Source organism: Centrocercus urophasianus, unplaced genomic scaffold, assembly GCF_019232065.1.
Source record: "Centrocercus urophasianus isolate 14NV4802_14NV808 unplaced genomic scaffold, USGS_Curo_1.0 seq_19, whole genome shotgun sequence".
Classification (NCBI taxonomy): domain Eukaryota; kingdom Metazoa; phylum Chordata; class Aves; order Galliformes; family Phasianidae; genus Centrocercus; species Centrocercus urophasianus.
Window position 1 is genome coordinate 16,345,618 of NW_024884744.1, and position 15,245 is coordinate 16,360,862.

Here is a 15,245-nt window from a genome sequence, read left to right on the forward strand (position 1 = left end):
CTGGACTGTCTTGGCAGGGAAAGCTTCATGGGATCAGGTATAATCCCCCAAGGAAAACGATTGTATACAATAAGAACTTGAAAGCGTGAAAGGAAAAGACTTTCAACTCCTCTGAGCAGAGCTTTATTGATAAAAACTGCATCTGCTAGTTTTCCATAGTTAGCTCTCTATTATGCCAAAAACTGTAGGAAAGCAAAGCTCATGTTATTCCGTAAGCTTGCCTAGTAATTGAAAAATAAAGCTATTTGGCCACAAATCCTGATGTAAGTCTGATGTCTGAGAGGGTATTCTTTTCTTTTCTTGCACAGATGTCTCACGTTTTCTCTTGCCCTCGCCCAAATCCATCTGCAGAAAAGTTTATTCTCATTCTATGTCAAAGCCTGAATATTACAGGTTCTGGGTAAAATTCTTAATTCAGATCCTTTCCTTGCATTTTCTGTGGCAATTCAAGACTTGTTGGTTCAGAGAATGTGACTGCTTGTCTTTTCTTTTGTTTTCCTTTCAGTATGGTCATGTTGTTGAATTTTAAACCTCAGTGCTAGCTAACAGAGAGATGACAGTGAAATATCTGTTTACCTCGCATGTGACTGGAGCAGTACATTTTCCTTTAATATAGAATGTAGAATCCAGGCTAGATACAAGTATATTTTTTCTCTCTGCTACTGAGAGAACCCTTGAGAATATTCTTAAATGCCACTTTCTGGGATAGCTGAACCCTGCGGGTAAATGTTACCCATAAAAAGGGAACATCACACTCGTGCCATATGTACCTGAAGTGCCTTTCTATGTGACTGGGATGTCAATAGGAATTTCACAGGCACTGCGCAGAACTGCAGCTAAGAACAAAGGCACTAAACCGATCTTTTGTCTGCTCTGATTGCCTTGAAAGCAACTTTACAGACCCTCATTTTCTTTCCCTCGCAGCCCCTGGCCTGCTGTGCACAAGCAGGCAGCACTTCTCTCCCTGATGTGGGATGATAGACAGAGCCAAATGGTTGGGAAGTTTTTGCCTCTGTTCAGTGTGAGAACTTGTATATGGCCTTAAAGAGTGTATGCTTTGTACAGCACCTGAGCCTGGAGTGCCTTTACTTTTGGTCATGCTTCTGCCTGATCTTTATCCAAGCCCTCCTTTTTTTCCCCAGTGTGCCAAGTCTGCTAATTAAATTAACATTTTTTAAAATCTCCCTAGAAATAAGATAGAAAATGAAGCTGCAGTTCATCTCTATCTGACTATCAAAGCTCAAACGTAAGACTACAAGGATGTAGGATAAGTGTTAAAATCAAACCTTTCTCTTTCCAAAGAGACAAAGCGAGGATAAGGTTCCTAGGCTATGTTATTTAATCCCAGTTGTGAAGAGAATTTAGCAAGAATGATATTCAGCATCTGTCACTTGTACAGCCACTTTCCAGTGCGATCAGAACAAACCTATCGTCCTTCCTGATTAAGGAGGGTTTTTAGTTAAGTGGAGTTACAGGCTGATATCAGCTATAGTGACAGATATACGTCCTGGAATGCTTTTCTAATCCTACTGTGTTTATAAAAGGGATGCATTCAAGACAATGCTAAACTTTTTATGGTCACACTTCTGTGAGGAAAAAAAAAACCCCACACCTGTAAGTATGCTGATTGTTCATCCCAGAAGTAATATGATATGCATGCTGAAATTGTTTTGCATGCACACCTGACAACTGCAATGGGTACATGTTAGTTTCATAACAAGAAAATGCTACAGAATGTAAGTACTCAAGTAGTGCTAGGAAATGCCATTTCATCAATGTATGACTTGTCATATTTACTTTTTTATTATTTATGATTAAAGCAGTTCCCAAGTTTTAAATGAAATAGCATAGAACAATGTTTTGTAATGTCATTAAACCTCTTCAAAATCAGAGATAAAAGAAACCCATTTATCCTACCATTCTGCAATTGGACTAATTGTGTAAAATGTGAGCCTCAGTAAGTCAAATTGGGTAATTCTGGCATTGTAATAGGTCAGCCCAAACTCCAAATCCAAACAACTTCTGAACACTGGAATTTTTAAAATATGAATTTAGTGTAAATTCCACAGCTTGATTCTGTATGTCAAAATAAAGAGAACCCCCTTTCCTGTGATAAAAAATCACTGGAAAAAAGGCAAAATTCAAAACGAAGTAAGTGCAGAGTTGTGATGCTCTTCTGCCCTGTAATTAGATAGTTTATTTTAATGTTTGTGTGGTCACCTTATGTTCTATTGTGCCTGCAGTGAGTATGGATGTACAACTGACGTGCACCTAAAAATGCAATGGTGTCACATAACTGCATTTGTATCTTTGTCTTAACTTCATTTAGTACCTGCATATTTCTGCTGGTGAAGGAGAAAGGTGTTGGGATTGTTGGTAACGAGGGTGAAACAGAAGGGACTTGGCCTGGAGTACTGAGACCAGTTCTGGGGCACAATAAGAACATGTTGCTGCTGGAGCGGGTCCAGAGGAGGGCACGAAGATGATCAGAGGGCTGGAGCATCTCCCCTACAGGGATGGGCTGAGAGAGCTGGGGCTTTTCAGCCTAGAGAAGAGAAGGCTCCAGGGAAAGCTTATAGCCGCCTTCCAGTACCTGAAGGGGCCTACAGGAAAGCTGGGGAGGAACATCTAATAAGGGTATGTAGTGACAGCATGAGAGAAAATGATTTTAAACTGGAAGTTGGGAGATTTAGATAGACTTAGACTAGATGTTAGGAAGAAGTTCTTTACTGTGAGGGTGGTGAAACAACTGGTTGCCCAGTGAGGTTGTGGATAACCCCCTCCCACCATGGAAGCATTAAAGGCCAGGCTGGATGAGGCTGTGAGCAACCTGGTCTAGTGGGAGGTGTCCCTGCCTATAGCAGGGGGGTTGGAACTAGGTGATCTTAAAGGTTCCTTCAACCCAAAGCCAAAAAGAATTTTGTAATTCTATGATATACAGATACACAAATATAAGGAGATGATGACAAAGAAGGAAAGCCCTCCAAAAGCTCGCAGAACATATATAGTGAGATGGAAGAGGCAGGGAGAGGTTTATAAATCAGAAAGTTTATTACGAAAGTTTTTAAAAAGTGTTTTTAATTGTGTGATAGCTTTCCAGCATGGCTATGTGATGCTGAGAATGTTGGTAGATTAATCTGATGTGCCAATGAGTTGTGTGAAGCAGGTGTTCCTTTATTGCAGCGCTGGGCACATAGGGGATAGCTCTGCCCAATATGTGCACCTTGATTTATGTGCAGATTACATCTATTGGTTGTGCTTATACATGATCTTCTTTTTCCCAGAGTTTCATTCATATGGTAAATATTTCTTAGAACTGATATAAATAATATCCTCACACTTGGAGCATACACAGTCCACCTTCAGTCTCCCAGTCCTCTCCGGGGACATCTAGGGATTGAGGGAGGAAGGTTGATAGTCTTCATCGCTCCTAAACTTTTGACCCCAGTCTCAGGAGCATACTCACTTATGGTGCTTGCCTTCTCTTCTGGATGTGGTTTCTCTAGTATTTCTTAATTGGGCCAATCATATTTTTTTAGCTTCTCTTTCCATTTATATGGTTCCTAAAGATGCTGATGTGTACAATACTTAAGATCCTCACTCCATCACAAGATGAATGGAGAGCAGCTGCCTATGTCTATGGGGAATGTACATCCATGTGTAGGTCTGTGGTGGGATCTGTAGATGAGGAGTGCTGGGGAACTCCCTCTGTCCATGCTGTGCAAATCCTCAGGCTGCCTGTAGGACCACAGTGTGGTACAGAGCGAGGCATGTGGTTTCTTCATGCTTGGCTTGGTGCTGTGTCCATGTGCAGGTGTGGACTGGTTGACCAAGGCTGTGGTGGTCTAGTTCCATGTGCATCCAGATGTCCATCTGCAAGGAGAGCAGCAACAAAGAAGAAGCTGTCTGTGCTGCCCTCCCCTGCAGACCCCTGCTCACTGGCTTGCAAATCTGCCAGCCGTTTCCTTAGGCATTTGTTGAAAGGACTGCTGCAATCAGTAGTCTGGTACAATCGTCTGCAGTGAGACAAGGTCTCAGCAAATTGGTATAAAATGTTGGGGTAGGGAAAAGAGGGATCTTGGGGAGCTCCCAGGGTTCTGTAAGTCCTAGGGTGCCCTTTTGTGGCTGACTTATCCGTCTTGTGTATCACGGAGACCAGTTTGAAAGCTGAGGACAGGCATGTGTCATCTGTGTCCAGATGTCCATCTGCAAGGTAGAGGGGAAGGAAGAAAGGAGCAGCTACCTGCCCTGCTTCCCTCTGCTGCTCTCCCCTGCATGACGCTGCTCACCAGCTTGGTTCTCTGCTAGTCATTTCCTTGGTCCTTTGGGGCGCACTGTGCCAGCAATGCCACATTGACACGGTTACTGCTATCAGTAGGTCTGCTTTCAGCGTGTTCTGTGGGGCCAGGGCTCTGCAAACTGAAGTAAAAGGTTTGGGGTATCAGCATCTGATACTCAGGAAAGGGGAAGAGACACTTGTAATGTTGGTCTTGCTTAATTGTAGTTTTCATATTCTTTTCATGTGCTTATTCTTTGTTTTCATGCAATTTATTGCATATCTGTAAAGACATCTGCAATCATGCAAATAGTGGCAGAGAAATTGGAGAAATTAGTCCCCCAAACCAGTAAATATGGATTAGGGAGGAGCAGAATCGGAGAAGACTGGAAGTGCTGTTTATGCTAAAAAGACCATTTGCAGCTGTAATTTGTATTTCTTATTGTTAGGTGGCAGGGAGCCCAAGGCTCGCTGGCTCTGGCTCAAATAAAAGCAGTGCCGTACAGAAGGCAGATCATCCCCCTGTTGAATTGAGAGCACACTATCTGCTGTATACAGTCAGCATGGAAATGCCACCAACCTCCAGTGAGTGCATTTCATGGGTGACTTCGGTATTTATCTGAACCGTTTTTCCTACTCAGGGGTTGAGTTCAGACTCTGCCCGGGCACTACTTAAAATAGACTCGCTATATTCAACAAGGTGAATCTCACTTTCACCCTCTTTGTTAGTACACATGGTATTAAATCCACAATGAGGAGGTTTCCTGTTCACATGGTAAAACTTGGGCTGTGAGCACTGCCCTGCCAATTAATTCTTGTGGTACCTGGGGATCAACAAAGTCTGAGAAACCACATGATGTTTTTCTTTCCTCAATTACATTCATTGTGGTAGGGAGGATGAGGTGGGGATCTCTAAAATAAATTCATCCAAATTTTTTTGGCAGGATTGACCTGTGGTGGACTCCACTGTGTTTACTGCCAATTTGGGATGATGCATTTCTGTACAGTGCTACCAATAAATGGAAAGTTTGAGCTAGCAGGAAAAGAACAGGTGAGTCAGTCTTCCTTTCTGTGTCATAAGGACAAAGAGGGGCAGGTTCATACTGAGCATACTTGGAGGAGAATCAGCCTCCCAGAACTCTTGTTGTGAAAAAGCACTGCCAAGTAAAGTATCATTTGAAACAGCTGGACAATACAGGGAGGGCTGACTATGCCAGACAGTCAGCAGGTGCAGAGGACAGCAGGAGGGCTGCGGAATTTATTATAAAGCCTGCCATTAATGATCATTTTTTACTAGTAATTTTATTAGAGGAAAGGTTTTTTATTATTATTGCTTTTTTTGTTATTGTTGTTAGAAAGAACAGTGCTTGTGTGTGAGGCATATTTATATGTTTTACTGGAGGAGTAGATTTGCTCACAATCTGAAAGAGCATACTGTGTCCTACAGAGCACATTTAAGGCTTTAAGATGCATTTTGTTCCCATCTCAGTGTGGCATTTCTCTGTTAGAGAAGCTGAGTAACCAGTGTGATTTGCGTACATGGTAAACGCTTTGCCTTTTATAGGTTAAGGGCTGGGTTTTGGAAGGGGAAGAAGAGAGTTCTGTGTGTTGTTCAAATACTGCTTGAGGTGTCAGTTTGGCAGAATGGAACCTGGTAAGTTAAGAGAAAGGTGACATTGTCTATGCTAAAGTCCTCTGGAGGATTTTGTTCCTAATGGATTAAAAGAGAGGAGTTTCCTTCCTTCTGTAACACGTGTGCATATGAGCACATACACATGCTTTGCTCTCTGCTAGCATTTACCAGATATCCAACAAATTTCCTCTGCTAGAATTTTTCAAATGGCTGCTTTGATATGACTGCTCTGAACAAGTCTCTGTCATAGAGTTTTGCACCAGCTGGACGGTTAAGTGCAATTCCTTTGCTGCAGCAGACGCACTGTTTTATGTTACATTAGAGAAGTCAAAAAGTCAATTAATGCACTGGCCAAGACAAAATAATTCTTAGATCTATTGTCCCTCATGAGAAGATTATTAATAAGTATGTTATAGGACTCATTTCATCCCACCAGGAGATGCTTAATCCTGCAAGTTGGATCAAGACAGTCATTTGCTTTTAATCAGATGAGCTGTAGCTTTGTGTATGAGAAAACAGTACTTAAGCTTTCTGCATTCTGATGGGAAGCCTGGGAGTCAAATAACTGCTGTAATTTGAGGACTCATTCAGTGTTGGGGAAAGTGAATGAATTCTGTATTTCAGGGTTTTAGAATGACTCCTGTGGTTTCCCTTTGCCTGTCCTTTCAGCAAGCGTTTCACTTAGATGCTCAGAAACAATTTGAGTGAGGGGAACAGTATGAGGGTGAATCTTAATGGGTCACAAGCCAGCTGCTATTCAAATTACTGGGTTGTTTTATGTTACAGACAGCAATACACTGCAGGTGCAGCTTAAGGTGTAAAGGCCATAGAACATGCAGCATCTGATGCATGACCATCCTAGACACACCTGTGCTCATGCAATCCCAAGGCCAGATCCTGAGCTGCAGTCAGTTGGTGTCTCACTCGCCTTCCATTGCCAGGACTACACCAGAGGAGGGCAGCTCAAGGGCATCAGAATGGATAGGTGAGGTTCAAAGTAAGGGAGGTTTCAACTTCAAGCACGTGAGTCTGCTATTGATTTCCCTGAGCTCAGGCTTTTTCAAATTTGTCTACACACCTCAGCAACTGAGTCTGTAAAAGCCAAGATGAACTGAATTTCAGTGTGTGTTCTTCCCTCCGAAGATTAAGACACCTGGGTATAATTCTGCATAACTAGATGCAGTAGAAGTGGTATAGGTTCTGTTCTCTAATGTCTTGGTGTATAGTAAGAATAGCTTGAATTCTGTTACTTGGACTTAAGTCAGGAGGAGAGCAGAATCTGGCCCTTTAGATGTGATTTGCAGTGTGAGTGCTATTAAAATTTTACTTGAAAAAAGATAACTACAATCTGTCATTTAATCTGAAGAATCCCTGCAGCACTGTGATTCAGATAAGAACCAATTAATGATAACGGTATTAACAAACATTTCCAAATGCACATTTCTTCCAGCTAAAACAAGATAGTTGTGATATACTGAATATCAAATCAGCTACCAACCTGTGTAAGAGAGACTAGTAGATCAGAAAAACAACAAAATACATTATACTTTAGCCTTAATGAGTCATATGTCAGCTGACATACATTTTAAATAAACACTGTAGAATTAGGTTAAATACCAATCCAGGGTTCTGAAAATCACATCAGAATTGCTAAACAATCATTTTTGTTGACTTATGGAGGAGATATATCTAAGAGTAGACTGAAGTATAACCTCACCTTTACCTCCTCTGTCACTAGCTAATGCTGAATATGCTTTCAAGAGAGATGTTTTTATTAAGATACATGCACTGTATTATAAATGTCCCAGCAGTATACGTGAGATTACACTGAATTGCTAAAGAAAAGATAGTATCTTTTATTATTTTGCCCATAGCTCAGTTTTGTGGAAATGAATGCTCTGTTTCCTGTCAAGTTATTTTTAAAGAGGTTTGTATAATTCTTTATCCATATGCAGCTATTTGTTCCTAACCCTGGCCAGTGGGTAAGATAAAATTTTTTTCTTTGAATTTTACCAGGTACATTCTATTTTCTAGTTTCTTAAGGGTATATTTACAGTAAGCACAATACCAGTCAACCAAAGAACCGGACTGGAATGGCAGGGCAGCTAACTACAGGCTCAAAGTGTCTCATGTGGTTAGGACCACCCATCCATGTAAGCTACTAAGTTGGGACGCTACTCAGGAAAGATTAGTGAGTATAATATCTGTTTTGCCAGTAAGAGGGGAGAATAATTTCTACTTATAACTTTGGAAAGGGCAGGACTGAAAGTAAGCAGATAAAAACAGGTGGAAACCTGCAAATAAAAAAAAGACAAAAAAAAAAAAAAAAAAAAAAAAAAAAAAAAGAAACACCAAAAAACAAGGAAACGTCATAGAGCGATGCAAAATGTGATGTCTGATTGGGTGATCAGCAAAATGGGAATAGCCCCCATTTAGATATTGAAAGGCCACCATCAGGCCTCCCCAGAGCCTTTTCTTCTTCTGGCTGAGCAGCTCCAGCTCTCAGAGAGGAAGTGTTCCATCCCTTGGAGCATTTCTGTGGCCCTCCTCTGGAGATGCTTCAATAGGTCTGCATCTCTCCTGTACTGAGAACTCCACATGTAGACACAGTACTCCAAGTGAAGTCTCAACAGTGCAGAGTAGAGGGGCAGCATCACTTCTCTTTGACCTTCTGGCCATGCTTCTTTTGATGCAGCCCAGGATATGGTTGGCTTTCTGGGCTATGAAGGCACATTGTTGGCTCATGTCCAGATATTTTGGGGGACTGTATTAAAGGCCTTACTACAGTCCAGCTAGATGACATCAGTGGCATTAAAATAGTTGTGCATGCTCTATTGTGTGGGAACAGAAGAAATCCTCCCAAATGTTTTGTAAAGCTAGTAGATAAAGATGGAATGCAGGACCATGGCGTTAGAGAGATACTCAGTAAATCTAAGGCTGCCAAGCCTTTTTCCCCATTTTTCCTTTACCTGTTTCTTTTCATGCCATAGAGTGGATTAACTGAAAATCCCACAACAATGTGTAAACAAAATGGAACCACTCTGGACTGGCAATGGAAAGAGACTTAGTATATCAGTTTTCATATTCAGAGAAGTGTTGTGAGGAAGAAGCATTTAGTGCTTCGGTACTGCAACAAGTAGAATACAACAGTCAGTAGGGAGATTTAGCTAATGTAAGTAGTATTCATAAAGGACTTACCAACTGGTTTCACTTTAGAAAAGCAGCAGAACAAATTGAGATTTAACAGATAAGAGCTAACAGAATAATACTCAATTCTCTCTTTCCTACCTTTTCCACACTAAATCCACAGTTGACTGTTTTCCATCACAGGCTCAGCAGGTACAATTCAGAGAAATTCCAGTGACTCGTATGAAAAAAATATATAAGATACAGTAGTTGAGAATTTGATTGGTCTTTCCATATAGATTCTGTATGGCTTATATGGCCTACATGGAGGAGGCTAGATAAATAAATAGATCAAATCAGTTATTTATTACATTCATTTTGAAATATATAAGTTGATATAAAGTTAGTTTATGACATTAATTTAGCCTTTTCAGTGATCATTTTGATTAAGCTCTACTTGGGTCTAGTGGAGGCAGTTGTAAAGGCTCTGTAGGAAAAGCAGTCTACAGGAACAAGAGGAGGAATGTTTTTAGACATTCTTTTGTGTGACTTAAGGGAAAAAACTCTATACTCAGTCTTTAGTTGCAGCTTGACATGACCCCACCTCTCTGGAAGAGATCCCTGCTTGCACTTTGTGAAGTGCACAGAAAAAAAAGGAACAAAAATGGGGTTTAGGGTGGCTACTAAGGAATAATGAAAATTTTCAGAAATAAAGATAATATTGAAGGGACTAGGATAGTCTGAAACAAGCTTGTGCTGTGGACAGCAATTCAAGAATTGTCTCTGAGGACAGGGATTTTTAATCCAAGCCTGGTGGAGACAGACTGAGTTCTCTCTCATACAGTGTAAGAAACCTAAAGCATAGGAGAGAAAGGACTGTTCTGCAGGAGCAAGGAGGATTTTAAGGCAAAGGCTTGAAGGCATATAACTGGGACTGCCACTTGGAGGACTTCGTAAAGGACAGATTTTTGTTTTGAAGAGAACTTCATTTGTTGTGTGAATGGCTTTGTCACTGATTTAAAAAGATCTACTTCACATTTCTGGTCAGTATGCCTTATTTGCATAGGAAGTATGATTACGGGTAGAGAATACAAGCCATCACTCTGAACAAACAGTTGCAAGTCTGACCTGTTAAGAATCACTTTAGATAGAAGTTCTCTATATCAGTTCTTCTGGAGTTTAAAATCTATATTCATTCATGGTCACTGAATTTATGTTTTCTTCACAAATTGCTTGCAAAGATTGAGTGTGGGGCTTTCTCACACAGTCTCAGAATTAGAGAGGGTTTGGAAGGGACCCCTGGAGATCATTCAGTCCAAATTTCTTGCTAAAGCACATTCCCTGCAAGCAGGTAATACAGGAAAGCATCCAGGTGAGTTTTGTGTTCTCCAGAGAAGGAGATGCTACCACCTCTTGGAGCAGCTTGTTTCAGGGCTCTGTCACCCTCACAGTAGAGTTTATAGTGATAAAAGTTTTGTTTTTCTGGCCTTAGGCATTCTCTCTTGATTATAATTTACCAATTCATTTCCCTTCTCTTCCAGTAGAAAAATGTTCTCCATAAAATATTTGTGGCAGACGACAATGCTACTTTTTAGGCCATAGTGAGCTTTCTATTCTGTATTGATACAGAGTCAGTAGGGGTCAGTGCCTTAAAACAAGGAACCCCTTGAAATGTACCTCCAATAGCAAAATACCATCCCATTGTTGTCAACTAAAATGCCATAATTGCTCTGGTTGCAATTTTAAGACTGTTTTCCATGGATGGAGATAATTAAAATTCACCGGTTGTTATGAACACTGCTATGCTTTAGTGAGTTTCCTCTGAGCAAAGTACCTGGGAACAAATAAAGAACACCTGAAGGGGAAGATGGTTAATGATGGGTTTCTGAATGATGCCTCACATTCAGGAACAATGTCTTGTAATCAGTGTCACTGGAGGTGGGGACAAAGCAAAGGAATGGTTCAGTGGAGCGACTGCTACTAACTCTATGCTTTTATGCTTTATCTAGCTTGGGTAATGAAGTCTGTCTAAACTTTTAGGCCCTGGGCACCTGATTTGGAAAACAAATGTAGCCTTCTGTGGGGGCAAGCAGCTGGTAGGTAAAGAGACAAATTTCAGTGGGACATCCTTGAACTAAACTGAATCAAATGGCATCTGCTGTGCCAGCGATCTTTCACAGAATGCAAATAGGCCCTGTCTAGCAGAAAGAAAATCCACACCATTCACTGTAGGCTGTAAGTAGGTTTTATTTTAATAAGAAAAACAGATACCAAAGCAGACCTTGGAGAAGGATTCTGATATTAAAATCTTCAAAGCTTTTTCAGTGAACTCTTAAGTGTTTTGTGAAGTAGTAAATCAACTTGCAAAATGTTGACTACATAGTGTGCAAATTTTAGAAGTAAAATGGTTGAAACGAGTTCTGTTATGAAACTTAAAGAGCAATGGAATGTAGTCCTTTAATGAAAGTAAATATTGAGTCATGCTGTGATTCAGTCTTTATCTCAGGGAGATGACTTCTTTTGAGCACTGCCTTTTAAGATAATAGCAAAATGAATTATCAAGGACAGTATGTGATTAAAGATACTTTACTCCACATTTAGGTGCTAGGGCGTATGGTATAGATGAATTACAAAGCAAAGGGAGCAAATATGAAATAAATAATAAATCTCTCAGCTGAGGCTTCAGAGCTTTCATTATTATTGTCCCGTCTGTACAGCTAGATTCAGATAGTCCATACTGGCTGGACATTGGAAGAGAAACATACTTCTGGCTAAAGGAGTATGTGGTATAAACTCCAAAATGATTTTCATCCCTGTGCAGCATCCTGCCTTACTCCCTAGGCACTCTAGTCCTGGGAAGCAAGCTATATTGGAACACTGTTTATCTGGACAGTCACAGTTTCTTTGAAGGACAATCATTACCTGTGGATATTTGCCACATTTACCGTTTGAGGAGAGGTGGCTGGCTTGAGAAGAATGGCAAATAGGAAAAAAAAATATTGTCCTTAATATTTTTTTAAATATTAAATCAGATTACTTGTCAAGGATATGGGTGCTTTGACTACCATCACGAGCCTCAGTTGGGAGCCTCATCCATACCCGCAGAAGCTCAGTGTTCCAGGAGGCCCATTTAAGCAGAGGCCTGGGCTTTCAGTGTTCTTCCTTGCTGTTCCTGAATTGTTGTTTGGATTTCCTTGTTTGATCCCAGTCCTGGCTTGTTACCTTGCCTTTGCTTGATGACTGCTGGAGCGCTGATGAGATCTGCTGTTACTGCCATGCTCTGCTTGCCCAGCTTGGGGTTTCTGGGTCTCTGTCTGCTGGGAAGGGCAGAGTCCTGCTGTTGCCATGATCTCCCACCGCTCCTGGTTTGTTTTCCCTCCTGGAATAGTCTTGCTGTTGTTCCCTCCTGACATTACAAAAACTCACACTATCTACATTTCTGCATGAGTGCGTGCTATTCTTATACATTTTGAGTAGTTTTTACAGCCTTGTGGGAACTTAACATATCTTTTAGATGTCCTTAAAGTTTCTGAAAATCAGCTTGTACACATCAGAGATTATTTTGCTTTTGTTTTCTTCCTCAGAATGGTGCAAAACTATACTCAGACCGGAGTGTGTTTGCCAGACAGAAGGAGGTTTATTTCCTTCTCATAAGAGCTGCTCACTGCACTGGAATGGTGGGAATGACCGTGAACTTCAGAATTTGAGAAGGCTGTTCTAAAAAAATGCTGGGAAAAGTGTGAAAATGCTCTAAAAGTACAGCTGGTCATCCTAAGTACAAATGAGAGATCTACAAGGTGTTGTTCCACCAGAGGAAGATTCTGTACTCTGCAGACCCACTGTGGACTTGACTATAGCAGAAGGGGGAGCAGCCTATGTACTTACAGATCAGTTCCAAAAGGTAAGCGTGGGAATGGGAATGAGGGTGGAAATAGAAAGAAGTCCTTCTGAACTTCAAGAAACTCAGCGTCATTTTCTGTGGATTTGAACTATGCTTGTAGCTCTGGTCTTTTTCTTACATAGGTTGTCATGTTTGCTTCACTACTCCTAAGGCTGGAAATACCTCAGTGGCTCTTGGGTTGTTTACAAATTCAAGCTGGACTGTGATTTTGATCAATATGATGTGTTTCTAGGGGACTTTTGATTGCTGAGAGTTTTACCAGAGCCTTAAATGGAAAAAGCGTTTTGCTCCCCAGAGAATTTGCACATGGTGCTTCTGGGAAATGTTTGCATGTTTTGGTTTGTTTTGAGCAAGAGCAAAAAGTCTTGTTCTGGATTGTTTTATGGCTGAACTTCTGTCTCTCTGAACTGATGCAAAGTCTCTCAGGTGGCATTGTTTTATTGCCTTATGCTTTTGAACCATGGACTTCCTGGCCAGATCGTGTCTCCAGTCTCTATCGAAAGTTGTTACGTAAAGAACTCAGTGTTTTCTGATAGATGATTGATAGTGAAGCATACGAATTTGGTTGTGAGCTCATTAAAAAAAAAAAAAAGAAAAGAAAAGAAAATGTGAATTTGCAGCATTGAATCTTCCACCAGGTTGTGAGATAGCAGAAATTGTATGTTTGGAATGTGAGGAATGTCAGTATGTTTGCTTCATGCCTAACTTTCAATTTCAGGTCCAAACCATTACCCATCTTTACTCACCTGTATTATTTGATTTTACAGTTAGTTTTAGACGTGTGTGTACTCAGTCATGCATCTTCCTTAAATAATTGAAACTTGCTTTAAATACACGGATTTTTTTTTATGGTAGGCTGGTAAAGCTTTTTGTTGTTGTTGTTGTTTTTTTAAACTGAACTTTAAGAAAGAGTACCGTATTAGAAAAAGCTTACAGTGGCTACAGGCCATGCAGAAAAGTAGCATGTTTTGATCTGGAGAACAGTAGTTTTTGTTTATCTGGATTCTAGCAAGTATTTTACCACTGTCTTCCTTAATATCCTCATAGACAAACACAGATGTTAAAGCATAGACTGGGTAAATGGACAGCAAGTTTGCACTGTTGGGCTCAGAGATGTGATTGGTGTCACAAAGCCCAGTTGGAGACCAGTCATTGGTGGTGTAACACCATGGTTGGGGTCAATGCAGGCACCCACACTGTTTAACATCTTCGTGTGCATTCTGCCCCACCTGTGCAGGGGGGCAAAATGCACCCTCAGCAAATGTGCAGACAATAAGCAACTAGAAAGAGAGACTGACTCACTAATTGCACTGCCATGGACAGAAATCTTGTGAAGTTTAACACATGGAAGTGCAAATTGCTGTCCATAGGAAGCAATAACCACCTGCACACAGACAGATGGGCACTAGCTGGCTGGAATGCAGTTTTGCAGAAAATGACCTGGGAGTTCTGTCGGGTGCCGGACTGACCATGAACCAGCATTATGTCCTAGTGGCAAACAAGGCAACAGCCTCTGACCTGTATTAGGATGTGTGTTGCCAGTAGGCCAAGGGAGTTGATCCTTCCCCTCTACTCAGCCCTGGTGAGACAGATCTGGAGTGCTGTACCAGGTGCTGGGCAAGTGCTCCCTCTTTCCCCCTCTTCCCACTTCTTTCTCCCTTTTCCGTCTCCTCTCTTCTCCTCCCAGCTACTTTGATTGGGATATATTCTGAGCTTGTGTGATGCCACCTTTTCTCATGTAGCTTTAGAATACATAATACAGTTAACAAAAATATCGCAATCCTATCTCAACACAAGTTTCTTTCAAAGAACCTTCTTTTTTTCTGTAGCAAATTAGAATCTGTCTAACCTGTCGTAAGAAGTACTAATATCATGGACGATTTTTCCTCCCTGGCAGCTATTCCTGTCTCCTATTTCTTGTTAAAAAATTCTGAACTGTAGCAGGAGGTTTCAGGACTGGTCTTCATAACTAGATGAATAAGCACTGCTGCAAATGAGGTCTGTTATAAGACTTCAGCATTTTGTCTGGACCTAAGTTTATGAATTGATTCTGTGCTTGCACTGTCTGCTGAGTTCAGAGGAAGGCTTTATAACTTGCTAGGAATGTAGACTGAAATAAATATAAGTTTATAGCAGACTGGATCTCTAAGTGAGAAAACACTTGAACTTGAAAAAATAAATCAGTACTGTTACTTTGCATCAGTGACAAAAGCCTGTTGGCTGTCTGTAGATTTTTGCAGCTGCTGCTTTTGTGCTAACTTAAGACTAAGCAGTTTTTTCTGCAAGAGGTGTCAATTTAGCATCATCTA